Source organism: Copidosoma floridanum, unplaced genomic scaffold, assembly GCF_036245765.1.
Source record: "Copidosoma floridanum isolate Cflo_tuat_1 unplaced genomic scaffold, Cflo_Japanese_pri ptg000001l, whole genome shotgun sequence".
Lineage (NCBI taxonomy): Eukaryota > Metazoa > Arthropoda > Insecta > Hymenoptera > Encyrtidae > Copidosoma > Copidosoma floridanum.
Window position 1 is genome coordinate 11,228,421 of NW_028321878.1, and position 27,276 is coordinate 11,255,696.

General features: G+C 42.3%; 1 protein-coding gene across 2 annotated transcripts in view; it reads right to left on the reverse strand.

Moving 5' to 3' along the window:
• crp (transcription factor cropped) overlaps window positions 1–27,276 on the reverse strand; it is a 227,677-nt gene that overhangs the window by 164,978 nt on the left and 35,423 nt on the right. The gene's annotated exons all lie outside the window — the stretch shown is intronic.

Genomic DNA, 27,276 nt, shown 5'->3' on the forward strand with positions numbered 1-27,276 from the left:
ACACCGTTTCCTCCTCCGATAACCTCGTCGACGACTTATCGGTCTTGCTTCAGGTGCCGCTGTTGTTGTGTGTGTATATCCATCGGTTTTAGAAATCCGTATAGGCACATAACACCTCGCACACGGGGGGGCCAAAAGCTCCCCTCGCACCTTTTGCTGACGTTTGCCAATGTAAAGATAACTCGATTAGATATACATGTACAGGCAAGAGTACAACCTGTCGCGGTGGCTGCTCCTACATATATATACGTGTACTACATACGATGCAAGACAAGCCCGATGGAGAATCGAGGGGAGAGTATAATATAATATAATCGCGTCCCCGAGGTAATGCTCCGCTGCTTCTCACGTGCAGCAACGGCAAACGATGCCAAAGTGACCGAATACGTATATGTATACATGTATGTCATACGCATCAGGATGAGGTGGAAGCCACACACGTGTGCGTACGTAGTGTTTACGCACATAGTCCTGCACTCTGGTAATCGACTATTATGAATGCGCGCCGATGCTCCAATTATCAGGTGAATCGGTTACTGCCCCTTCGTTAGGCCATTTCTCCGTCTCTGATGGGTCTCTCCTTTATAATCCACTTGCGGTGGATTGTTCACACTTTCCACCCCTTAATGATGATTCAAAGAATTACATCTTTTGCGATCCGTGTATCAGCTGTAAGTGACAGCACGTTGTATGGAGAATCGGTCGGGCAATCGAGAGCTAATGACGAGCCTTGGTATAGGCAAATTGATTCCTACGTAGGCTCTAAATAACACGTTTCCGTGGCCACATTACCATACGCGCCGCTGCGTCCTCGGTTTCGCAAGTAAGTAAGTATATGCATAGGTACACGGAGGAGAGAAAAACGTCGTAAAACGCGAGCGCATTAAAAATAAATTACATCCCCCTCTTTCTCACACGGTCCCTTTCAAAAGAGCCATACACAAATGAAAAAGCACTCTCACGCGCGATCGCCGAGTTCTCACGTTATTCAAAAATATACGCGTATATTATACACGCGCCTCGGATTACCAAACGCAACTTCGAATCCGTGAAGGCACTCGATTGGCAGCGACTCTGTGCGCCGTAAGGAAAATGAAAAAAGAAAAAAGGATCTCCCCCCCCCCTGATGCATTAGCCAAATCGGATAAGGAGGACTGCGACAAGCACAATCGCAGCACGGAGGGAGGGAGGGAAAATAGCCGCAAATTAACGAAAATCAAAACAAGCGCGCGCTCGCGTGTCAAAAAGCGACCGATTTACGATCGTATACGGTGAACCTACATATATATATACATATATGTGTGTGTGTGTACCACAATACGAACTGTGCTTGGATCGATTTCTCGCGTGCGTGCGCGGGTTTACAGGTGAATCGAGAGAGAGAGAGAGGGAGCCAAGTTATTCCTTATCGGATCCTCATAAATCTCGGGAAAGTCGCTCGCTCGGCGTGTTTCTAAGCCCCTGCTGCTGCTGCTGCTTCATGAAGGTTTCGATTTGACTCGTGAGAAAGTCCATTTCCCGTCTAGATCGAACGAGGCGTCTACGAGCGCCAGCCTGCGCTACCACCAGCGGCGACGTTCCCTCGCGGCGCCTATCTCTCTCTCTCTTTCCTTTTCGTTTTCCGTACAGATAGTATGTGCTCTATATGGATGATTTTTCTTTGTTTTTTTTTTTTTCCTTTAATTTTCAAGCACAAGAAGCTCGTCGATCGATCGAAGATTGTGGTGATGCGTGCGGGTGATAATCAATTCGACATCCTGATGTTTCAGTTTTGGCATAACAAAAAAAAAAAAAAAATACATAAATTTCGAGCTGATGGAAAAAAAGTGTGCACTGATAGCTTAACGCACGGGTGAAAGTGATCCTCGTGGAGGCGAGGGAGAGGGATTTAATATCAAGTTTTAATGGTTTCTCAATTCAATTTTCGCGATGTGGTATAGCAGCAGCGCGATATTGTGCATCGGCGCTATTACTCGCGTGACTGCGGTGCGACACGGCCGGAAATCACTCATCCGCTCCCGTATGCTGTACAGACAATTTTTTCCTTTTTTTATTCCAACTGATTAGTATTTCCAAGAACGCAGGGAAGCACGGTTTTCCACGTACAAGTTGCGAGACACTATGGGAAATTAAGCCATTAGATTGTGAAACAGCAGTTTTTGTGTTTGGTTTATTTATTTCTGTGTAGCTTTAATTTCAAAGTTACTGGTGACTATGTGTGAATGAACCGTCAATCAATTTAATCAATTGTTCCTCGTACAAAATTAATCATTTGGTGTGAAGTAATGAGAAAAAAAAAAAAAAAAAATTTGATTTGACCGAATCAATAGATGCAACAAACAAAACTTTTGCCCCCCCCCCCCCCCAAAAACCAATAAAATCTATCGTTATGGCGCGACCAACACGTGTGTATTAATTTACAGACTGTATACGTAAGTATAGGTGCGAGCAAACGCGCCAGCGTCACGCCAACCGCTGTTGGCATTGCACACAAACAACCCTCCCCCCCCCATGCATGCATGCATGCACATCGGGCGTAACTCCCGCAGTTACTATAAATAGTCCATAACCCGCCGATTACTAAATCATCGCTAACTCGGGACACACGCGATTTCGCTGAATCACGCTCGCGAACCATTTATAACGTTTACGCCTGAAAAACGTGTGAAGCAACCACCAATGACGTGTAACAGCAGCAGGGGGATGATGATGATGATGGTTTTACTCTCGGAGGGGGATGAAATGAATTTGCCTTGTGTATTTTATCCGCATACTTGTATACAGGTACACTCGAGCAACGACTCGCCGCTTATGTTAATCAAGTTATCTTATCAGCATGAATGGTATAAAAAAAAACCCCTAGCTATGTTGTTTGATTGTATACGTAAAATTTTTCACCACTACTCTGATTGAAAAATTCGCATGCGTACGAAAAATAAAATTCATTTCAATAAAAGCACAAAAATCAAAGGTAAAGTGTACAGCGTATCAGGTAGTACCATGCGGTAAAGAGTATATACCCGTAGCTCCTAATGGTATTAATCTTAATAGTCGGCAGCTATACGGAGGATGCGGAGGAAGGGAGAGAAAGAGCCCTTGCGATAATTATTAATGGAAGGCCGTATACATGCCTATAATGTACGAGGGCGTCCTTGCCGACAAGCTAAGCGAGTATATAATAACCCACATAGTGCATGACGCATATTAGGGATTACAGGCCATGGAGGTAGCTCCCAAGTTGTTGTTGGGGTTGTTGCTCGTTTGCACCGAGTATATATATTATTATAAATGGACATGCTCGTCTTTGAACGCACCGGATTATACCGGAATTATGGAGATCGAGGTGGCGACGTTAATTTTATTGCGACAGATCTCGACGTTGTTCGCGATCCGAGTCACCGGGTAAAAGCTCTATATACACACACGAGAAATCGCGTGCGAACGTTGCACTCGGCTCTAATCGAATAGGTGTCAGCGAGCGCTGTGGTATGTCATTCGCAACACGACACACATGGTGTACTTATGCATATCTTTGTTGCATCGAGAAGCAGCACTTTACAGGAGGTTATGCACCTCTTGCCGGACAATGACAATAAAAGAAGGGGGGGGGGGAGATACGCCAAGCAGCTCGTAATTAATTTCACCTGCGCCATTGAGTCGCAATCATACGAGGAGCGGAATTCGCGAAGAAGAAAAAAAAAATACCATTCTCTTGGCGCGCGTTACGTCAGCAGCCACATGTGTTCAACTGTTACATGCACACGATGATGATAAAACGCAATCCCGTCGCCGTCGCGTTGTCATTCGCGCGGATGAATGTATTTAAAGATACTCTCGTGAGATAGCGACAATGACTATACAGTGTATACGTATATTTATCGTCACTGCTGTGTTTATGGCGAGATAACGAGAAAAAGAAAATTCAATGTAGTATACAATATACGTACACTCGTGGAAGGGAAAATCAACAGAAAAAAAAAAAAAAAAAAAAAAAAAATACACGCACGCGAGATGTATTCATTCAGCTCGTACTTATGTGTATGGCCGTGCCGCCAAAGTGGCGCAACAACCAACGTCCTCTCTTTACAACTCGCACACAACGCGGCTCGTCCATCGGAGTCCTCTGCGGAGCCGTATAACCCACCAAGAGTGTGTTATAATAAAAGTGACTGTCGGCGATTAAATCGCATACCGATACCTCGGGTGTATTGGTGCAATAAATGTGTCGTATATATGTGTATAGGCACGCGCTTTTTTTTTTTTTTTTTTTCACATTAATTTACGCGAGAATCGCCTTTCTCTGCTTATCATACCTACCATCCTTCACGTGTGTGTATGTGCTCGGTGACACTGTGTGTTTTATAATGACCGACAACTTTGATTGGCACGGCGTTTCCTTTCTCTCACTGACTCACTTAGGCAGGTACTTATGAAACGCCTCAAGTCCTGAAGGTAACGCACAGAATCTCCGTTGCGAGAGGTAAATAAAAAACCCTGCACCCATACCGGGATGAGCTTGTTTTGTCTCGATGGTATAGTACTGATGGTGATATTAAAAAAAAAAAATTTATTTATCCATACGCGTAAAGGAGCAATGATCATGGCCAACGAACTCCTAAAAACAAAAAAATGGAGCAAGCGCAAGTAAGGTAAGTATTTGCAAGTTCTCGTTGTCTAATCCACGTAACATCACATCATCGGGGGGGGGGGGGGGTGCCAGTTTCTGAGTTCATTGAATGCGATTATCCGCGCGAAAAATCGAGGAATGCCGAGGGATTCGCAGCCGAGCCAAAATTCCGAGCTAATCGCGGATCACTCGTTTGGAGGCAGAATCCATAAATCTCTCACCGACGGCTCGCCAGCTTTTGCGATTCGAAAAATAAAAAAGAAAGAAACGCACACACGGGGAGAATATAAGAGAGGGGGGAGGGAGCGATCGCCTCGAGAACTTTTCCACGCGTCGTATATGACGCGAGTAGGGGCGACGCGTAGTATATATACACGACAAGATTGATGGCCTCGAGGACTGCCTGCGCCTCGTGTGTTGTTATGTATACTTATATACACCGGCGAGAGAGGGCCATCGGCAAAATAGATATACGTATCGCGGCGCAATATGTGTTACGTATATATATATATATATATATATATATATATATATATATATATATATATATATATATATATATATATATATATATATATATGTGTGTGTGTGTGTAGTGGAGCTTCGTCATCATCAGGGACGATGCGCGAGCGAGTTATAGGCGCCACGCCGCTATAGTTCTTCTCCGTGCGTGCACTTTGACGACAAACGGGGGGGTTACGTAAGTGCGTTTCCATAGGTCGGCATTGTGTGCGTGTTACGTATGGAGGGGGAAAAATGTATAAAACAGCAACGAATGAATTGGAAAAGAAAAAAAAAGTACAACACACGCGACAGTGTCTCTGAGTGTGTGCATCATTAATGAAATGCCAAACGGCAAATTGCACGGCGATCGCGCTAACGATCGTGGAGTACTTGCTCGTACCGTATACATTATATGTATGGGATACTCTCTTATCTCAGGCCGGCGCTGCTGGGCGTATTAAAGAGTATACACGGTAATCGTGTCCCGATTGCAGTGGATTTTGCAAAAAGTTATCCTAAACATTTAGGCAATAAAAACACAAACAATAGATGCTGAAAGAGACTCGGACAGCGTTACCACGTGCACGAGACGATCACTGTGATGACATATACATACCAGAACAACGTAAATCGCGATTGATTATTCTTCGAAGAAGATATATCCTTACGAGACGTATATGACGCGAAGGAGGTATAGATATTAAGTGGGGGGTGGAACCTGAATTTCGAACGTTATAGACTTATAAACGCCGGCTTGCGATTGAAATGTTTATCCTTTGAGATGCTCCATGCGAGGCGAGAGTGGTATTATCGTGGTAACTCTTTGAACGACTCTTCCACAGTAAGGAGGGAAGGAAAAAGTGAGTTGAGAGCAATTCAACGCATATCAGCGGGTGAGTCGTATTTTTGCACAATTTAAGGCTCGAGTCAAAGGATAGGCGAAAAATAAAATTGATTTGCACCATTTATCTTTCGCTCTCTGCTGCTGAAGTGTATACGTGCATGGTCGAAGAACGGCTCAATGGACGCATCGATGAATCAATTGCAAAATTAATATCCAGGCAAGTATACAAGTCGAAAGAGATATGGAGAAAATCTTCGCTCCGGTGCATAAGTATAATACAACGCAACAGCCCACCGAAGGCTACGAGCGGTAAGTATATGGCCGCGGTAACAGCAGCTAGCATGAAATGCAAAAAAAAAAAAAAAAAAAAAAAAAAAAAAAAAAAAAGAAGAGCGGCGCCGAGTCTTGTCGCGTGCGACGATAATGACGACCGCATTTTACCCCGGCCACGCGCTCCTGCTCCCAATACACACGAGTGTAAAAAGTGTGTGTGCACACACGAGCATATGTATATATATATATATATATATGCCCGATGATAATGTGCACATTTGAATACATGCCCGTGTATACGTGTACATGGAGACATTGTAAGCAATGGTACAAATATAATGGCGCTTCCTCGACCCCCTCTCGTTGTTGGTCTTTTTTTTTGTCCGACTGGCGCCGCTCGCTGGACACTTTTATCGCGCAACAACTTTGCGGCTTTCCCGCGGTCTATACTTACACGCGAACCGAGTTACGCTGATTCGAAACGACGTATGTACCTATACACGCGAGTATACACGTATACATACACGCGACAATAATGCTTTTTCGAGGATACATGCACGTTTTTCTCCCGATCGTCTTAAAAGCTTTTCTTTCCGCGAACGATGTTAGTTTGGGCATCCGTCGTTTCCGAAATGTACCCCCCCGAAAAGTTTCATTTTTTCCCTCTTTCTCGATCTGTTCTGCCCATACAAACGCTTTCGACTGTCAAAACACACGTGCTCTCCGCTCAAAAGTCCCCGCTGTAATTGAAACTTATTACCGCGACAGCGAATTCCGCGGAGTATATCGGGACAGCCAGTCATTACAACTACACCAGCGGCGGTTCGGAGAATTTCACGTGTCGTTTAACGAGTTATTTGCACATGAATAACATGCGTGTCCATACACAAGTAGGTTGTAGTATACGTTGACGTTTAATTGTACGTCGTTTCCTGCGAGGGATAATTTTGTCACGGGCCACTATGGTAATTAGACATCACCATGAAAAGTTACAGCAGAAGCAAAAACGCGTTCGCAATCAGTTCGCAAAAAAAGTGACGAATGAGAGAGCCGACGCCGCGTCGATTATTATTGCAGGTTGTCGGAAAGGCGACTCTGGCAACGTATCGGCGTTTTCGCGCGCTCCTGGCGATGTTACACCACGTAAGTATACACGCTGTTTAGCAATCCATTAGGGGTTTACAGTTTGTAGATTTTTTTTTTTCTTTTCCCAGACGATTTTTACCGCCTCGAGTGGAATAATATCGACATAATGAACCGGTAAAGCGTGCAGGTACGTGTCGTTCGAGGGAAATCAAGGGGGCGTTTATTAAATGTAAATCCGCGGTTGGTGCCCGCGCACGCGACCGGGGACTGTGGCACATAGCTTTTCGAAAGCACGGTTTTGCATGTACGAACAAAAATGCTTTCAATAATCTGGCGGGAAATTTTGTTACCGTACCGTACACCTACTCTACAAAGTGCAGATATGGAAATTTGGGTTGTCGTTGTTGGTGTACCTATATAGTGTTACGAGTAAAATGAAGTGTTTTTTTGTTTTTCTCTAGAAAACTGGAAAATAATGAAAAGTACGAAGACGAGCCGAGCTTTTTCATCTCCGTTCGTATTATACTGTACGAAAGCAGATATTACACATATATTCACATGGATGAAAGAGGAAGAGGAAAAAAGAAAGGACACCTGTAAGACTCCATTACGCCATTATCATTCGCGTATAGCATATACCTGAATGCACACACATACACGAGCTCGTGCAAAGTGAGACTCCAAGAGCAAATCCAGAGGAACGCTTGCAATGCGAGGCATGCGAGAGTAGGAGGAGGAAAGAAGGAGACAGTATGTGTGTGTGTATGGATGGTGCAGCTAACCGCGGCAGGTATATGGTGTATATAATATACAGGCGCATGCCGCGCTTTTGTATACTTTACGGTCTCATTGTGAGCGCCCGCGCGCGAGTAGTCGATGTATATAGATCTCGTATAGCCGAGCAATAGGGAGGTTTATTTGTAGCTGTGAGTAATTACTTTTCGACGGACTAATGGGCGCTAACGCGATTGATCGATTGTCCTTGCCTTTTTTAGTTTTTTTTCTTTTTTTCAATTTATTAGTTATTTGTTTGAAAAAATGACTGGTGAGATCACCTATTGGTACTGAGAGTGTCAAATCTTTGTCGTACATACACTTTGCACCCATGGCACGAAATCCATTAATTTCCTATCTGGACATTTTTCGCCCTTTTGGTAAGAAAAAGTATAGTGTTCATACCAGTGGTGCGCCTTATTGCAAAGGACCAGCGATAGTCCTGGACAAGATGCGCCCCAGTGACAAAATTTACTATTCAGGCTATGCAGGCTATTGCACCTAGCGTGTGCAGCATCCCAAACTGCCTCGTTCCGGGAAGGAAGGATAAACCCTTATCTGTTCTTCTTACGCGTCGCAAAAGCCCCTAAGAGTTAAGCTCCTAATGAATTTATTAGACGTGTATTTATACCGTCGGGCAAATTTACACCGACAGATAGTCTAACCCCGGGACACCGATAATTTTTTACGTCAAGCTTAACTAGGAATGCAACGAAATTCCGCGTCGCGAGTCACTGCATATTGTATCTACGCGCTCGTTGCACGCACGCGACTGAGAATCAAGAGGAGGAGGAGGAAAGAAAAAAAGGGAAGGCCAATTCTTTCGTGCTCGGCGCGCGTAGGAATTTGCGTGTAGCGTAGGTTGTACTTTTCGACGAAAAATTCATAAGCACAATTGATTGTGGGTTGAAAAAAAAAAAAAAAAAAAAAGTAAGGGGAAACCGGGAAATGTTATTTTTAGACCACAATTGCGGCTATTTTAATGGTTTTCGGTGAACGAGCTGCAAATAATTTTTCACCGAATCGCACTGTTTGTCTAAAAATAGAGACAACTCCTCAAGGGATAATTTATTCATTCGTGTTTATTTTTGAAAAAAAAAAAATTAAGCATCGCGAAATATCGGTAAATTAACGTAACGTCAAACTAAACAATACGTATTATATTCACGAAAGGTATGTTTGAAAATAAATATCTTCTCAATTTTCATACGCTTTTCAAAGAATACGCTAATGCGATCTTTTCCCGGACGTGCGACACGTGGGACGGCACAAAATAAATTAATCATTTATAAACAACTGGCGTCTACTACTTGACCAATAGTTCAACTCTTAAAGCAAGTTGAAAGGAAAAAAAATAACCCCAATGAAATAAATGATGTAAGGTATACTGACATCATTTTATTTTACATAATTATACATTTAATCAAAAGAAAAAATAATTACAACTAGTAACGAGTGTAAGGATACACCTCGTTGAGCGCACGATGGATTTTCTTTTTCTAAAATCATACTCTGCCAATGACGATGTGTTGCTAATTAAAAATCACCTGGAGAAACATCGGGGGATAAAAAAAAAAAAAAAAAATAGTTTCACCGACTTGGTCGATTACGCCGAGAGTTATAACGCGGCGCCACCTCGCTCACGTATACTCGCGTAATATATATATACCAAAACAGCGAAGAAGAAGCATCCAGCACCCGTCATTTTCCCCGTCGTCGTGCAGATTACCGTCCGGGCAATTTTCGCCAGCCATCATCGTCCCTCCGCGGAGAGAGAGGCAAAAAGATGCAGAAGAAGCTGCAACGGTGGGAAAATAATTGAAGAAAGAGAGGGAAGCTATACGTGGCGGCAATCGGAGACGGAGGAGAAAAATTACTGTCGTGCAAATATTTATACAGGTATGCGTTTGCGGTTTCGCTCCTACCCATGCAGGCGCCTCGCGATCGGCTGCTGCGTATTAATTTTCCGAGTCGCGTCGTATCGCCAAGTAGGCGAGTAATCAAATGAATGGAGGCTCCTCAACGCTGACCAGAGGAGGGGGGGGGTGTAATTTTATTAAATTTATGGCATTTTGATGCTATTGTATTAAAAAAAAAAAAAAAAAAAAAGAGGTACTAAAACCAAGGGACGAGTCATTTTGATGACTGTTCGGGCGAGAACGCGAGTGCAGAGTACAAGACGCCAGATATATAATAACACGAGCGAAGCGATCGACTAAACGCTGACACACTTATTATTAGACACGTGGTGTATTGTAAAAAAAAAAAAAAAAAAAAAAAAAAAGTCATGAAAGCCGAGCGCCAATAACGAGCTCTCTCTCTATTTTTTTTTTTTCTGTATAGCTTTAAAAACTCATTCATTTGAAATTCAAAACGAAAGCGTGTCCACATGCATGAAACACTCAACACAAATACATTATTCTTTTTGCACTGTTTACCGGTCCATCGTTAGTTTTGCTGACAAGACTCTCGAGACACCACATCGCGTATAGGGTAAAGTTTAAATGGCTCAACGTATTCAGTACTGTGTGACTACGTGTAACGATGTGCTCGCATACTTTCGACCCGTTGCACTCGAGTCGCACCGATTCCCCCGATGTGCGACTATACTTATAGCCTACGGCCCAAAAACAATAGTCCTCTATACGCACGCAAGCTGCTACCGTGAGCTCAAAGCTCGACACAACTCGACGAAAGAAACGTAAAAGTAGGCCTCCCGCGTCACGCGCCGGCTGCAGGTGCGCGGGAGTAGTCAGAGAAAGAGAGAGAGACAGAGACAATAGAGTGTCTGTACGACAAAAGGAAATAAAACAGAGAGAGATAAAAAAATGGTTATATACCGAGCTGTGCGTATATATATAAATACATACATGTGCACACACGTGTGTAATGAAGCCTGGTCATGTTTGCCGCCCGTGTATATGGGTAAGTGTTATACACGTACTAAGCGAGTGGACACACTGCTGTTTTAGCCGGAGACAACGTGAGTGTTGGTAATATAGGGGAGTTTTTTTGTGTGGGGGGGGGGCAGTTGTCGTAATGCTGGAGTTTGAATATTCACGGGATATCGTGTAGGGGGGGGAGGGAAGATAATATATCAAATACACGCACGCTCGTAGGAAAAATTTGTTGGGCGTAGTCTATGAGTCGTCGCTAAAGTAAAGTTTTTCGCGTTAATGTAGCCTGCGTTCGCGGTGACGAGTAAACTGTAGACGTTGGAACTGTCACCGCCTCCCTCGTACACGTTTATTAGGCACTGTTTTCATTTTTTCTGTGCTATGCACCTGTGGCCCCATACACCGTGACATGATAACATCAGGCTCGTCATAATCAATATCATTGAGCACTTAGTATAAAATACTAATCCTCCTCACCCTGAAATTTCGCAAATGAAAATTTTTAGCCCATGAGTTTTCGAACCGAGTCCGTACGTATAGTGCTCGAGTGCCCCACCCCAACTTAAATTCCCCCTCGTAATGAAAATTCAGCTAATAATTGTATATATATACACGCGGTGCCATTGTTGTCGAAGGTGCATAAATATAGGCTTGATTGCCTCCTCCTCCTTCTCGCACAATCAGCGCATGGTTTCAGGTCGCCTCTTTGTTGGTGATTACGCCATTCTACACAGGTAGTGTAGCCGCGAAGGTTTCGTGTACCCTGTCTCTGTTATTGAAGCTCTGCTCGCTGACTCCGGGAATCGGGTGTTTAATATGCCCGAGGTCGAACGCCGTGATTATCAATTATTTTCCGCGGGCAGCTCATAAAAGACGATGGTACAATTTTCGCGGCTTTCCTCTGGTGTGTCGGATTTTTTTTTTTTTTTTTTTTATTACCGTAGCGTGAAAATTAAACAAAAAATATGGGTTACACTGGATGATAAAGACAGCGACAGAGTCGTCAGCGGAGCTGTCGAAAGAGACTCAAGTTGGACTGGGACGAGTGTAAAAACAAAAGGAACGACTTTGGCATTGATTACCATACGCCTGTAGAATACGTATTGTATTATTAATTGTTTTTCTGCGCTTCATGAATTGTACACGAGGAAAGAGAAGAAAACGTACAGTACAAGAGACTCTCAACGCACGTGACGTAGCTCGGTAATGCGCCTATACACAGTAAGTACATAGTATAAAACAATGTAAGCGCAGTCCGGTCGTACAATAACAGAACAAGAGTAAGTGTCGGACGGCCATTAAAAAAGAAATGCTTACTACCGACTATACTTGTAATGACGTGGTGGGTACGTTGTTATTTTCACGGAGCGACGATTTTCCACGACGAGGAATGATCGACTCGGAAAAACGGGATGTGCGAGAAGAGCCTCGGGCTGTGGGCTCGCGTTGATTCGATGCGAACCAAGCGGCGTTTACCATTTGCTTTTTAATCATCTCTATCGGCGCGCGCGTGGATATTTTGTTTGGTATTAAAATATGGGGTATATAAAAGACAGCGAAGAGAATTCGGTCGATCGTTTCTGTGTACAGAGATTGGATTGAAGACTAAAGGACTGGTATATCATTGACACTGGCGTACGAAATTTTGACTCACCTCCCCATGCCGATTTAAAGCGGAACAGTGTCCTACCATTCCCTTGAGGATCACCAACATATTATTATATATGTAAGTCGAATGGGCAGGTATAGGGACGTTTTGCAAAGACTTTTATTATTCGTCGTGGAGAAACAAAGCTCGTGACGCTCTCACGACTATACCACCCCAGCGGACGGCAGTGAGTGACAATAATGAACGCGCGTAAAATATATGATATATACACGTACCCTCGAGTGTCTTATGGGCTAAAAAAGCTTTTACGAGCGATCCTCGTCTTTTTTTTTTTTTTCGTCCGTACAACGGCGTGTGCACTATAATGTCCGTATGCTTGTCTATACTTGTTTTACGCGCCCGACAATCGTGAAACTGGCGATCTTTTACGCTTTTACTCTTTTTCGAGGGTTTAAAATTTAAAATTAAACTGTTTTCCAAAGGGTTTCAACCCCCCTCCCCCTATGGTAGTTATTGCTCCAAACCTCGTTCACAAGCATCAATATTGAAACCTTAAAATGTTCGAATCATTTATTAAAGGGACCTGCTGAAATCGGTAATATCATATAATATATTATTACTTCACTCTTGCGAGAAAATACGTGTGATAACGACGAGACGAGCATATACCCGAAATTCCACAGGTATTTTTCAAAATTGACACCAGCGTGTGAAAACGCCTGTGAAAAGTCCCGACGATGCAAACAGGTAGTGGTAGGTATATGGATTTTTCTTTCTTTCTCTCTGCACGTGCGGTACTTACACGAGTGTGGAACAAAAAAAATGTACCCGTCGCAAGTCGTGAAGCAGGTGTATGCGAAACTGTTTTGTCGGACGGTCTCTTGAATCGAGACGGGAAAAAGTAAAAACAAAGTATACGTGAAATCGTACGGACTTTTTTAAAATTTTTTTTTCTTTTTTTTTCCATCATGGGTCACGTGCATCCAACAAGACTGATTCTTTCAAAGGCGGACCAAAGGAGAAAGGGGCCAAGGGTCGAGGGGACAAAAAAAAAAGCGGAAGGAGTGTACAACGAAAAGGAGCAGCAAGAAGCGTGGAAGATGGGGTGGAGGGGGGGGAGAGAAAGGCTGAAACAAAGAGAGTCGACAATTTCGAAGGGAGAAGGAGGGGAGTGGCGCAGAGGCGGAGGAGAACGAAGGAGAGAAGAGACGCTGCAGCGCGAGGGAAACGACTATTTTGGTCGGCTGGTGGAGGAGGAGGGAGGCGATAAAAATTCAAAAGGGATACATGCCAAAGTGGGTATATACGGGCTCTTCTTCTTTCTCTCTCTCTCTCTTCGAGCGCACGCGTGTGAGTGTCATACATGCCATGAATATGGTAATAACGCAGTTTTGAAATATTTTTAATACCTTGCCGTGTGCTTTTGGGCAATGTTTTTTTTTTTTTTTTTTTTTTTCGTAAGCAATTACAAAGTTTTTTGATATACGCGAGCGGAGGCAGTAATCGCGTCGACACTCGAACGCACAGAAATGCATTTTGGGGAAAAAGCGCGAATAGTTTGCCAAGTACATATTACTTTCTTTTGGAGGTAGCATGTATACAGGTGTACAGTTACCAAATCATCTTCTTGAGCGGATAGAAATTTTTTTTTTCTGCTATTACTTTTTTCAAGAGCGCATGTGGTTACAACTTGTAACAAGTGTACCAAGGCAACTAAAAATATTAGATCGTCACGTGTGTCACCACTTGGATTTTATTTTTGCGTACGAGGTTGAGAAAAATTTTACCTCATATGACACGATGTTTCGCACTGCAACTTTTTCTCGAAGTGCAGAGGAGATAACAGTTGGTAGACGGCGTGTACGTACAGCTGTCGCTGCGCGAAAATCAAATTTGCCCGCCAAAAACGCTATTTCATCTTCGTTACCCACGACGTCCTTTTTCGTTCCGCTATTATAATTTATTTCACCTAACCTACGATTGCACCAGCGATGTGTGCACAGTAGTTTGGGGAGAGAGAGAGAGAGAGAGAAATTCTTTGCCTGTGCAATTTTCTCGCGCGAGAAATGTATATTTTTTCCCATCGGACTCCCGTGACACTTTTGCTCGGGCAATATGCATTTTAATGCGCGTGTCCCGGCACTCGCGGAAATAAATTTCATGAATTTTAATTCTTCCGTATGAGCGGCAGATTAAAAATTTCATTGCTCTGGGTTGGTCTCATATTTTTTTATTTTTTTTTTTATTTATTTTTTTTTTTTTATAACAACACGCGTGTTGAAGAAAAAAAACACTGTAGCAAGGTACGGTGAAAAAAGGCAGCGTCATCGGACCGTCGTTCTTTTTTTTTTTTTCTCTTTATGTTATAAAACAAGTTTTTCGACGAAACGAGCAAAGCTCGAGAAAAAAATATATATAAATATATACATACACATGTGAAAAAAGGGAGCAACAAAAGCCGAGGCACAACAAATCGCTTCAATCACGCACGAGAACAATAAGCCTCTCGTGTTTCGTGGTTTCAGGGTTTTTCTCTCCCTCTCGTCTGTCTCCTCTCATCCTCCTCTTTCGTCCCCTCCATCCGCGCAGTCGATGCGTAATATTCTTAGACGGGGTTTAAAGTGTCTGCAAAAAAATGGGGCCTTCCAAAGTGGAAAAAATAGAGGGATACGGAAGTAAGCCGCGATTAGCGTTTTAATGTGCTTGAAAAAAAAAAAATTAAAGGAGTACGGATGGAAGATGATTCAATTTGATTGTCCGATTATACTAGGGTTACCTCGGTTTGTTGGGTAAACCAATTTTAGAGGGATATTTCTTCAAGGCAATTTTAATTGCATCCATCGAAAGCCACGATAAAAATTCATGACTAGGATGTAATTTTGTCAATATATACAAAAGCAGGGTGTGGATAAAACAAACAAAGGAAATCGAGAAAAATTCAATTGCGCTTCGAAGAAAGGAAAGTGCAAGTCCAAGTTGAGAGACGAAAATCCGCGTGCAGGAGAAGAGCGAAAAAAAGGGGAGGACCCCGAGAAACAGAGCAGAACGGAAACGAGGCCTCGGACGTGACTTTCGCACCTTACCACCGTTCCTTCTTTTTATTATTATTTTTTTTTCACACCACGCAATTACAGCGTCCGTTCTCATTTAAAAGTGCAAGCCTTCGACTCTCTGTACCTTCACCCCCTGAAAAGTTGTAAAAATAACGGCGTTGTTATCCTCGTCGTACCTTTCCGATGTAAATGGTTTGCAATTGCACGTGAGTATAATATAATTTTTTCTTGTAGTTTAACAAATCAAATTTTTCGTACCCAACAACATATTCAACCACAAGACGAAAGGAAACCTCTAAAAGTATCAAGAAAAACAAACAATCAGCTTTTCCCAGGGTTTAATCAATCAATAAAAAAAAAAAAAAATAAAGAAATTTCACGTGTACGCGCAAATGAATATTTATGAGGTTCAAGGAAAGAAATTCCAGCTTCTCTTCTCATTTTTCCCTCGCGATTATCCGTGACACGGAAATATCGATGTACGTGCGAGACCTGCGTAAACTGCGATAATGGCTCTCTCTCTCTCGGGAGGATATTGGTTCTTCGAAATGGAGCCAAGTCCAACGGCTGTAGAGCTGAGCAGCTAACTTTTAAAATCAATTTTTCGTCCCCCTTCCCTCTGGCTGTACAAATGTTTGCGGGACAAGCACGAGGATTTTCCTGTTTTCCGGAGGGTGCACACACAAACTCGGCGCATACTGCGTACATTCTTTCACGAATTTTTTTGTAAAAAAAAAAAAAATAAATAAATAAAAAAAAAATTATCGTATCGATTTGTCCAAATTTAACGCATCAACACCTTCTACCAAGGAGAAATTCTAACCGTACAATATAACAACGTCGCCGCTTCCTTTTTCGAGCCAAACTGTTACACCACGTGCCGTTCGGCCACGTGGTTACGACACACCTAATCTTTCGCACACAACCTCTTTTTTTCCAGACAAGGCCGTTGTCCGACTGTTACATGCCAGGTGGAAGCGCGAACGCGGAAAAAACGCCGATTGGCAAACAGATGTACGTAAAAAAAAAGCACATCCACGTGTTATCGCAGCTCCTTGGTTATGATGATTGATACTAGAAGAAGAAGGAAAGGAAAAAAAAACTGCAAGTGGTTTGAAAAGTGGTTGCCTTGTAACCGCGCTATTTTTAACTCGCTGCGAGAAACAAAAAATTAATGAGAAATACATGGGTAAATTTGCATGTTGCACTATGTTTTTAATAAATTCACGGAGCAAAAAAGCACAATGTGTACAGCTGTACGTCAAGAGTAAGTATGTCGTGTAATTATTGTTATTGTTATGTATCTTGTTGCACCAATATGTTACGAAATAAATTATTATTTTCTTATGATTTTTTTTTCCCTCTTGTTTATCATTCAATACATGAGCATCAGTACAAGAACATGATTTTACTTCAATTAACATGAGTTACTTTTCGTTTATGAAAACTGAGTTCTTGAAGCACAAATTCCATAAGAAAAGTCATACATCACAGCAGGAACTAAAATACAGTCTCAAATCTCAAGTAGGTATCGACTTATATCCGTTCGTGGTGCGTGTATACAATTTTACGTGTCACGGCGACCAGGAAGTTGGAAATTTTTACCTCCTCATACAAATCGATAAATAAATGAAGGAAGTATCTAAAAAATAACATTTCAGTGTATAATATACGTGACAATAACATGGTATACACTACACAACTATCTCAGCTGTCAAAAAAAAGAGCATAGGAACTAAAAACAAAACTCACGTCAGATTGCACTTGACTATAAAAAAAAAAAAAAAAAAAAAGGGGTGGGTGATCAAAGAACAGCGACTCGAGCGATAAAGCATGAGAGAGAGAGTAGAGCCATACCAACAGCCAAGTGAACAAAGATATTGTGCACGCGTGTACTTATGGATATATAAAAAAAAGGGGGGTGGGTGGGTGCAGCAGAGAGTACGAAGGTACAGATTGAAGTAACAAAGTGTACATGGACGACATGTTATACACTGCAACGAGAGAAGAGAGCGCTTCAAAGGGGGGAAACGAAGCACCGGGACTTCCCCCTTTCGTCATGCTACGTGTGTATACAACTTCACGCGCCGTTGCCTCCACCGCAGTCACCGTGCATATATATACACACCCACCGTGTCTGGGACGCGGCTAACTGAAAATGGGTCGAGACGTCTGCTGCGGCCGGCTAAGTGCAGCGAAGGCTCGCGAGAGACGATGACTCGCCACTGTACGTTATAATAGGTACTGAGTATACATATATATACGCGGCCAGACCGAACTTCAACGCTTATCGGTCGCGTCCCTGCTTCTTCTTCTTTTGGTACTTTCATTAAACTTCGCAGAGTAAGTACGGCGCGTACTCCCCTGAAAAACGCGTCTTTAGCGTCGCCGCCTCCCACTTGAATCCGGGATCATTCGGAGACGAAAAAGGATAATATCATTCATTCGGGAGACATATGTTGCAACGCCTCGTTCCTGATGAATTAAAAAAAATTCAGACGAGCAGCGATTCAAAGGGCCAATTATTCCCCAAGGGAGGTATGGAGGGGACCCGCGATAAACGTCAAGGTGTATTTAATTGTGCGGGTGCGAAAAACGAAGATTATCGAATCCACATCTGGAAGGATCCATGCGTCTTTGGGCAAAAAAGTTCACCCTTCTTTATTGTATTTTAGCACGTAGATGCTATAGGCGTATTTTTAATACTCCCTTTCTCGCTCGCTCGTCTTTTCATTCCAAAATCCGCATAATTGTAACTTTCCCACTCTCTCTCTCTCCCTCTGTCCCTTTTGTTGTCCATCGCGTGCTTACGCACATAAATACATACATGTATATAATATATTATACGCTCCCCAACGCTTCTCACAAGAAACTCGAGGCGCAAGCAACAAAATGCACATCTTATGCGCGCGTCTGGTTTCCCTGTACTCCGGTCCGCAACGCCGCCGACCGACCGGATTTCTGAGGTAAACGGGACACCCTTCCCTTTCTGCCACCCTCCCCTCCCCCACTTTTTAGCTCGTGAATCGCACAAGTGCGCGCTTGGCTTCGACGCCGGGCGTTCCGGTACGCGATACGAACTCTCGAAAGTAAAACAAAAAAAAATGAAGAAGTGATTCGAAAACTGTGTATACGGTACATCACGTGCCGATAGTATACGTTGTTCATCTCAAGAAGCGCCGAGCAAAGAGTCAAGCGTCAAAGTTCAATTTGTCCGGCAGCAGCATCAGCGACGCACTTCACCTGGAAGATAGATGCCGGCCGGCCGGCAATCGCTAGACCAAGTTGTTCCGCTGTTGGTGTAATGTGTACTGTATACGTATATAGTAGGAGCCACGTGGGCACCGAGTTGCCGCGCGCACATCCGGCGATAAAGTTTCTAATCGGCTTTAGTTTGTGTATACCCCACGCAACCGTACACACATACGGGAGTCTGACGTGCTTGCTTCCTTTCTTTATTCGCTCTTTTTTTTCTCCCTCTCTTTTTTTTTAGCCGCCACATTACAGTGATGATGGTGTTATTTCGGTAACAGCGAGTAATATATTCTGATAACAAAGTTCCGTTGAAGCTTTTTCCTTTCAAGCTCAATCGTTGCTTTTAAAAAAATGTATTTTATACGTGAATGGAGATAATAATTGCAGTGCGTTGTACAATCATTTTAATACAAAGTGATATGGGCTTGCTTCGATGGTCATTTACGTAGGATTAAAAAAATTTTTGCAACGTGCCGATGATCCGTTGGAAAATCAAATGGTTTAATGAGCACCTTCCAACGTGCACGTGACACACCGAAAACCGTAGTTGGCTTATAATCGCGTCGACAGGTTTGGAAAAAATTTCAGAGCCCCGTGTTGTGCGAAAGTTGGCTCGTGTGTCTACACACAAACGGACATTTGCGTTGGGCAGCCAAGATCTCCGATATTTGCAAACATAACAGAGCTCGGGAGAGAAAGAAAAAAATAGAACAGACAAGGGTTTGAGGGGGGGGGATTGGATGAGATTCCGAGAGAAAGAGCTTAGAAATCGTTCGCCCCACTGCTTCATGGACGCGTACGTGCATGAGGACCAAGAGAGGTGGGCGTTAGTGTAGCTCAATTGATTTCTTTTTTTTTTTTTCTATACTACCGATATCGAACGCACACGCCATACAACAGTTACGTAAGCAACTCTATTTTCGCTAACATTTCTATATCATCGTTTCCTCAAAAATAAAATTATTTTTACAACGAAAGATCTCCAAAGCTATAGCAGGAGGTAAATAATACAAGTAAAATATAAAAAATGAATCGTCCCACTTGCCTATTGAATTCGTTGGCTGTGAGGCGAGTATTTGGCGGGAGAAAGAGAGAGAGAGAGAGAGAAAAAAGGGGGAATCTCCCAGTGCGCAAATTTCAAGAATGTTGAGACAAGGAAGGTAGACACATCAGCGCACGAGGAAGTGGGCCATGCAGGAGCCGAAGCCACGCGAAATCGGCAAAGAGACGATGGGTCACATATATATACGTGTACAACGCGACAGAGGAGGGAGTAAAAGAAGAAGCTGGCGAGTATAATGGAGGAGGGAGAAAGGAGCGAAGAGCACGGCTCGGAGAAGAGAAATGCGTGGGAACAACCGAAGCACGCGGTGATGGCGACTCGGCTCAACTGGTCCGCGAAATAATGTTGCGTTACGAAAGAGGAGCCGCTCGCGTCATATAGGGACGCTGATCTAATTTCCGCGTCTAGTCTTTTTTTCTCCCATTTCTTTTTCGTAAAAATATCGGTTGAAAACAACTCCCGTTAAATCCTCTGTAAAGTGCAACCTGCGACATAAATAAAAATGGTGAAACGTGGAATGCACAATCCCCAAGATTTTTTGCTTGATCCATCGCTAAGCGGTCATATATAGAAGCGTCCTCTTGAGAAAAAAAAAATTATTGTTCGTTTCTTTCTTAAAACATCAAAGCGATGCGTAAACAAGCAAAGTCCATACCCCATTCTCCGGGGGCAGCATACTTTGCGACTTTGAGCTCGAAACAATATAGTGTCAAACATATCAGGAACGTCGGGACGATCTTGTGGACTCTGATGCAAACGATAAGCAGAAGAAAAAGAAAAAAAATTAAAGGGGGGGAGGATAAAGACGGCACTTCTTTCTCTACAATTGATTGGGAATTAATATTTAAATTAATGCGAATGGAGCCGCTCCCCCTTTTTTTTTTATTTGCATTTAACTTTTTACCCCTCGAGGAAAAGGATGAGAAAAAAAAAAAAAACCCGGACGGTTCTAGAGTTTGTCTCTAATTAAAAGCGAATTTATGCGAAATGTCTCGTGCACCTTTCGAAAAGGTAAATACAGAACCGTTGAAGAGTTGTTTTAATTATTAAATAAAGATTAATAACGAGAAGCAAAAAAAAAAAAAAAAAAAAACTAATAAAAACCGAGGATTGTTGATTTCGCGAGATTGAACGACAGACAATATATGCATCTCTATAATTTACCGATTACATGACCAACGTAGTGAGTGCCATTATGTTTACAGAAACACCTAATGATGTTTTCACCATACGTGTTAAAAAAAATCAATACAACCTATGCAACGATGAATCGGGGCCATTATATGACTAAATGATTACCGTTGACAATAACGACTGCGTGAAAACAACATTTTATGTATTCATGTATACACAGCAGGTTGTGGAAAAATTTCACAGCCTAATATTAGGTTTCTGCTATCTCGTCAGACCTCAGCTTGTACACGTGATACGGAAGGACGACACCGGAATCGATACGAAACGTTCAGCTGTTGTTATTTTGTGCAAAACACAGTAAAGCCGCCGAGGCGACGATGTGTCAAAAAAGACGGATGTTTACCGTTTCCCCCAGTAGCAAGTATACACGTTAGATTAACAGACGTAACGAATTCGACGAGTTTAATTGGCGTTGATGACGTTGCGCCCCGCGCCCGAGTCTCGTTAAGACGCATATACTCGTTTTCTTTGCCCTGTGCGCACAACAGATGGATAAACGAGCAAAAAAATTTTTTCAAGGCAATCGTAGGCGGCGCGGTTTTACACGCGGATGTACAACAAGTTGTCTATCCCGGTAGGTGTACACATAATGAGCTCATATACGTATAAATTTGTTGTACCACTGTTGTGCAGGGCTGAAAAACTCGGGTCTTAATTAATCTCGAGTTGAAAGCGATGGACAAAAAAACGAGATAGCGTTATTTTCTCTCTGTACTCTTTTTACCCGTGGGCCCAACTATTGCGGTAAACTTTATAATTGCATGAAATTTCCGATCCGTCGAGGCATGCGTAGTTTTTCGCATAGTATATATACGTACGCAGCTTGTGATAAAGGCTCGGTAATGAGGACTAAAATGACGACTTGTCCCGAGGCTCGTCGAACCAAAGGATTACCTTTCATCCGTACCGTCACGGTGAAATTTCTAAAATCTTTCTCCCCGTGTACTTACCTCGCAAGGCAACATCAACGGTACAACCATCATGTGCTTGTACGTCTCTCATCTTTTCGAGCATCTTTTTACAAGTATACGGAGCGATAACGAACATTCCCCCTCCCCCCAACATGTAAGTCCCAATGGTGCATCATCGTATACAAGCTATTGGCTCCGTGCATGAAGTTGGAGGAGAGGGCTGGTGCTGGCTGTCACTTTAACACGGAGTTTTATGGAAACGGGGGTATGGTGTCGCCGGTGGCTGCCACGGGTACTATTTGCTTCCATAAGATTTAACGTGGGTTGGGGGGAGGGGGGGGGGTATGAAATGAGGGCAGCACGGTGTATGCACGGAGCCAATACAGAGAGTACGTTCATGTTGCAAACGTGTATGGATATATATACGCGCAGCCGACTTTTTTCCCCACATGCGTCGGCGAAACGAGCGCCAGACACCGCCTTCGATCTATCAAAGTGCGCACCGCACACATACACATAATCATGGCATCAGACACAAACAAACAAATAAGCGAGCAGACAAGCAACGGCCCTGACGTCCGGTTTTTCCCATCCCTCCCTTCCAAGTTTCTGCAGCAGGGTACATACATACATATATATTACATACCTACGCACGTTATTATGTACCACTCCGCGGCTCTCGCAAAGTCATGAATGGCCGAGCGCGCGTATATATACCTCTACCCACGCGCTTTCCCTGGGCGTCACGCGGCGTCACGTGACCACCCCCTGCCTCTTGATGCTCCTACACACTTGTACAGCTCTTTCATTCGCAACGGACTGCACTTTGTACGCATATATATATGCGATGCACAAGGTACATATATACCCTACTACTATACATGTATATACATCTACGTGTACCCCGGGGAAGTCACGTGCGCCTACGCAAACTGCGAGTTATATACAACGGACCGAGAGAGTGTGCGACTTGCGAATATTCGCGCGGGTGTAGGCATATACGTTTGTAATGTGCACTTAGCATGTGGATGGAAGCGTATAACAAATTAAAAAATATATATATATATATATATATATATATATATATATACATACGAGTAAACAACAAGCGGGAGAATCGGCGAAGCTATATATCTACAGCTACATCGTGTTCGTAATAAAACACACGTGGACAGGAAACGGCAACCTCCTTTGACGTATACGTTTGGTGATGGGTAGACCGCGACCCCGACCAATATTGAGCTCAGTTTGGGGCAATGAGTGGTTCGCGTTGGTAAAAAAATAAGAGAGTGGCCCCGATATAGGTATGACATAATATTATATATGCCGTTAATTTGCTTGTTTTTACAAGCATGTATACTTATTTTGTGAACAACGGTAAAGGAGTATGGAGAAAAAAAGTGACAGTGGTAATACTTTTGTTTTGTCAATGAGAAAAATAAGTTGAAAAAATAAAATGAAACAAATAACCAACTTCAAGCGAGCACTTCACCTCTGCTGCGCGCGTGAAATTTTAATGCCCGGCGCCCCGAAACTCGGTAAGATACGATTTACATCGTACTAAGTACAAGCTCAGCCAAAGCCTCGAAAGCTCCTACAACAACAACGTGTAAGACGGTTTCTTGCCCCTTGATAATCGCGTCTGCAAAATTAGGCTCGCCACTTTATCGTTTATTTACGTTGCATATATTTATACTTTGCAAAATAGTTTTAAGGATAAAGTATGAAGAAAACAATCCCACCTCGTTTATATTTCAAGCGAACGACGATTTCTGTAATTATTAAATTTTACCTTTAAATTTCTTTACTCAGCTCGATAAAATAAAGCCTCTTTAACCCGTACCCCTGGCAAGTCTATCGAAGTATATATAACTACAAAAAAAAAAAAAAAAAAAAAAAGTGCTCAAATTTATACAAGCACTCGCTAAAAATACGGAATGGAATAAACGCATCTCGCGACGATAAAGGGAAAAACGCACCAGCTCTGAGATGGGCAAAAAAAAAAGTGGAGCTTGTAGACGCGCGTGTGCAGCTTGTTGCGCTCCCCGTGCATGTATATGCATGGTCGCGCGGGTGTTTCGTGAGTACGAAACAGAAATAAAGAGCGCGCTTATCAAAACATGTGGGCGCCGATACGTAGCCCCTGTTGCTTCGCTCGTTATTACCCTTACCCACGGGTTGGCTGTTAAATGGGAGCAATTTTTTTTTTTTTTTTTTCCCCATGTAAAAGGTTGTTGGGGAAAATTGCTGGGAAGAAATGATACGAGCGTTTTGTTCGAGATTGCTATCGCGCGAATGTCCAGGGTGTTTCCTTGATTATTATTTTTTTTTTTCTTTCGTAGATTTGCGTTTTGTACCTGGGATTAAATGGAACGAAGCGCGTAGATAGAAGTTTTTTTTTTTTTTTTTTTTGAGCAATAATTGTAATGTAAAATGAACCAATATTGCCCCACAAGATGTTCATAAATGTCCTGTACTTTGCACCTTCAATTTAAAAATGTATAACAGAAAAAAAAAACCTTCCTCGCGTTCGTGCGATACACAAAGAGAAGCCATCCATCCGAGCGTATACGTATCGATAAAATCAAGCTGCGCTTGGAAAAAAGATTTCTCCCTCTCGCAAGAAGCCGGAGCAAATCGTGCAAAATTCACTTTTCCCCCGTCGTTCTCTGTTCCTCCCAGCCCCACTTCCTCCCACTCCCCCCGCGACGTGTACACTCTCGACGACGACTCGCGAGGAACTTCTTGAATGGATTTGTCTTGTTCGCGAAATCGAGCCGCGAGCACTGACTTGTCTATATGATGCACGTATCTGTATACACAGTACAGCTCGCGGCGCCCCCGATATTAAGAAGCAAAAAAAAAGATAATCATTAATTCGACGCGAGCATGACAGGGAAATTCGTGATCTCTCTTTTCTTCTATGATGATGCTCTCGGCGTGAAGTTTGATTGACGGACCGTATGGGGTGAGTTTTTATAGTTTGATTTACAGTGTACGCATCCCAGCTGCGTTTGTCAGCTAGTTAACGAGGCTATATTTATTGCTATGTTCGTTACACTCGCGTTGTACAATACAATCTTTGAGCACGTAATACGATGAATTAATTGTAATTCCTTTTTTTTTCATTGTATATTTTAACTACGATGATATAAAGGTGTCAAGGTGTACATAACGCTTAATATAAAGGGGACTTGAAATTGGTCGGATAAAATAACAGTGAGGGGAGTCTAAGGAACAGTAAAACCATCATAAATCGGACAAAGTGTTACTTTTGCCATTTAATTTTTAATATTATGTATTATAATTTAAGAAAACCAATCACTCGCTTTGTGGGTACAAAAAATATGGAATTTTTTGACACGCAGGACTTCCAATTGCGCGAATGGCAGTATACCGTTTTATGGAAGGACTAACGTGGGTCGTAAAAATAGCACCAAAAGATTGCAGGTTTGCTGTGCTCGAAAATATACACCTACAGTGGTCGTACAGCACAAGTATGGTCTTTCTTTACAGCTAAATGCGTGCGTAAAACAACACCTAACTAAAACTTACAATTTCATGATAAATTAACATCGTTGGCTATACCTGTAAATACATAATATTTTATGATCACAGCATTACAGTATAACAAGAATAGTAGTTATTAATAATAATGATAATATAAAAGTAGTTCATATACTACTCCATATTTATACATATTTACTAACGTGTTTATACATGTATATATGCATAATAATAATAATAATAATAATAATAATAATAATAATAATAATAATAATATTGTTTTTTTAGTGCATGAAAAGCAGATCATCATACGCACATCGATAAATAAGGTATGTATTTTGGTTGAAATAATAATACTACCATAATTGTTAGAGGTCACTATTGTTTCATCGTAAAGATGAAGGATTCAATTTTTTTTTTTTTTTGGCACAAGTTACGTGCACAATAATTGACAGTGGCCGCCGATGTCACACACTTCAAAAGAACATCAAGACAACTGAACAGCGGCACTGACAGCAGTTGAAATGACTTTGAAAAGAAAAAAAAAATAAAATAAAATAAAATAAAATAAAGCTCACCCACAGCGAGGGACTCTTGGTGCATGAAATGTAATTTTTTATACGCACCTTGCCTCTCGCTCTTTTTCGTGTGTGTAAGCTAGCAATCTATCTAAGACTGCACAAAGGACTACTGAAGGATTTTCTAATAAGTAATTGTAATAATAAAGAAAAAAAAAAAAGGAGTGACCAGCCAAAACACCGTTCAGACGTCAATTACGGCTCTGTTTGGCTTTGATTTTTTATTGATGGAATAAAAAAAAATGGAAAAAGAATAACGAGAGGACAATGAAAACATTATAGGTATGTTGAAGTACTTGCAAAGAACGACGTCTGATAGTAGGCTAGAGGGACGATCTAGCGTCTTTGGCGATGGCGGAGGGTAAGAAGAAGGAGAAGAAGAACAAGCAGTGCGGTAAACACTTCCGGTTTGCCACATTTTTCTACGACGACGGCGCAACTGTACAGGAGGAGAAGACAACATTTGGACATTTCAGTAGTGTGAGATTCATATGAGGTAAGCCTATATAGGACCTAAAGCTTCATTCAATTCACATAGCGTGCGTGTGTTGCGTTACACTATTCTTGTGTCATTAAAAGCAGATACAAAAAGATGGATTAATGGAGAGAAAAAAGATTAAGCAATGGTGTGTCACGAGAGATATGATCGCTCGACTCAAGCTCCGACAAGGCCATGTTATTTTTTTTTCTCGGAGAGAGTCTGTATACAACGACACGTGAATGAACGATCGTACTTTTCATATCATTTTCTTTCTTTTTTTTATTTTTTACATTAATAATGACACAATAATGGTTGATGAAAGAAATCGTTGCTTATGATACATATCGGAGTGCAGAGGGTATAGTGGTGTTGATAGATGACATCGACGGTGATTGACGATCATAAAAAGAAAAAAAAAAAAAAGGGGAAGGGGTGTTTATCATTCATCATACCCGAGGACCATTTGGACGTAATTTCTGATACGTGCAATAAGTATGTACGTGTTTGTGTGTCCGAATGACGAGCAACGTTCATCATCGTCCACAAGTACTTATAGGTCCTGCGTGCGGAATGTCTCCTCAGTTGGCTTCGCGGAGCTGCGGCAGGTGACAAATTTTTCG